Source organism: Phoenix dactylifera, chromosome 4, assembly GCF_051530095.1.
Source record: "Phoenix dactylifera cultivar Ajwa chromosome 4, Ajwa_hap1_PhDact_Kaust_v1.1, whole genome shotgun sequence".
In the NCBI taxonomy this organism is placed as follows: domain Eukaryota; kingdom Viridiplantae; phylum Streptophyta; class Magnoliopsida; order Arecales; family Arecaceae; genus Phoenix; species Phoenix dactylifera.
In genome coordinates, this window is record NC_143193.1 from 8,837,912 (window position 1) to 8,840,187 (window position 2,276).

Here is a 2,276-nt window from a genome sequence, read left to right on the forward strand (position 1 = left end):
TGAGCCATATCCTCCCGAAACATCCGCTCCAAAGCTTGATCCGAGTTCCTCCCAGATTTCCTATTCTCTCGTTCACACGTCTTCTCCGCGGAATAAATCTTATCCCGCGATGCAAATCAACCAATCTTCCCAACCGCTCCACTTTACGGAAACAAAACAGAGCACTTCCTTTCCTCCCGTATTGACAGATCACGTCTTCCACAGCACTGCGATCGAGTTCATCTTCCCAACGTCCGGGTCAGATCATTTTCCACAACCTTATCCTCCCATTTGGATCAACCACAGAGGAGAAGAGAGAGGGAAGTATGCAGCCTATATAAGATCCAAGCGTGAACAGAGAACGGCATTCTTCGGAGCCGACTAATCCCATTCATCCTTCGGAGGAATTCCCATAGGAGATAAAAGAGGAAGGAGGGAACCAGAGGACGGAGGAAGACAAGAAGAAATGGAAGCTCTCGGTGCTGCCACTGTTCAACTTTTCATGGAGGGCTAAACTTTCCACTAGGGCCGGATGCAACCCTAACAAAGGGAGACGGGTTTTATATTTTATTCTATATTCTTGGGGTTGTATGAACTTATTGTTTTCAATAGATATCTTCTTTTGAATCATATTTAATTTCTGTGATTTTAAGTATGATGTTCGTACAACTGTTCTTCATGATCACTAAGTAAATATAAGATAGTCCATGCTTAGGGAAGATGCGATGTGCTGCCACCTTAGATTAGGGTAGACATTTCATGCCAACCGAAGATGGATTATGCCCAAATTACTTTTGTGAATTTTTATTTAAATGCTTATTAGGCTTGTAGCCAATTTGCATGTTAATCCAAGAACGAAATAAAATATAAATAACCCTTGTTCCGATGTTAGTGGTGAATTCCTTGCCCTAGGTTCTCCCAAATTGATATCATTTTAATTGCATTTTTTTATTCAATTACTTAGTTTAATAGTCTTCACAAAGTCTCTTCCTTTCAAATATTTTTATTTTTAAGAAAAACAACTATACCCCAATCCCTGTGGATCGATACCCGTAATCACTATCCTACCAGATACGTGCTATTGCGTGGTCTTTAAAGTTGACTATCAATAGGCACACCATATCCTTCCAGAGTGTTCCCACAATTAAGAAGGGAGGCCAAGTGTGCAAGTTGACCTCTCTAATGTTGAATGTTTCAAGATTGTATGAGCTTGGAAGACTACTCAGCAAACTGCTTCCGTTACAAATAGAGTAAATGCTTTCGTAACGCATCAATCTCCAACAAAGGCTTGGAAAATCTCATGAATATATCATGTTCGCAGAGAATTCATGTTTCTTGCGGAGGATTACACGTTGGATAGAGGACCTTGTCTGGTAGTAGAGTATTCATGTTTTCGTTGCACATAATATGGATTGGTTGTGTCCAAAAGATTTTAAGTTTGGATGGTTACATGTTAGCTGGTGAAGTTTGTGTGAATAGAGGATTCACATGTCTTATGCATCTAATAGGTAAGGTCAACAATTTCATTTTGGGTGGTTGTATGTACCTTGATTGAAGTGTTGGCGTGAGCACACTACAGGGAATTGGTAAATTTCCGACTCTGTATTGCCGCTAGATAGAAGCATTTGTAATTTTTTCCCAGCAACAATGCATGCTGACGTTTCTAAAAAGCATCGGCAAATAATGAGCTCCGCCAATGCTTTGCTTAATATCGTTGGAAGGAAGCCACCCATTACGGACGCTTATAAGCATTGGAAGGGTTAATTAACGATGCTTATAAGTGTCGGCGGAAGCCAAAATCCGACGACACTTATAAGTGTCGTCAGACTCTATTTCCCCCCACCCAAAAAGCCCCGACCCCCTACATTAGCCCCAAATCCCTAACCCACGCCGACTGACCCCATCCTCAACCCCTTTCACCAATCTTAGCCCCAAATCACTCTCCTCTGCCTCATCTCCCTCTCCTCCTCCCCCTCTCCATTGGCCTCCCCTCCTTGACAATGTAAATGTAATCATATTTGACAATATGAATATTTCGAATGATCTGTTTTATTGTGATATGTGACTTTTGTTTTGTATGTGATTGTTGTCATGTATTTGTTTAGTAAATAATGTATACAGAATTTTAAAAAAAATTAAATATTTTTTTTTTAAAAAAACTCTAACAATGCTTTAAAGCATCATTAGAATAAGTATTGCCGATGCTTAAGAGCATCGACATGTTGGGTTGTGGAGCCTGATCCATTCCCTATTTCTAGATCCCCATGTGCACTATGGTGGTGGATGATCAAGGGAAG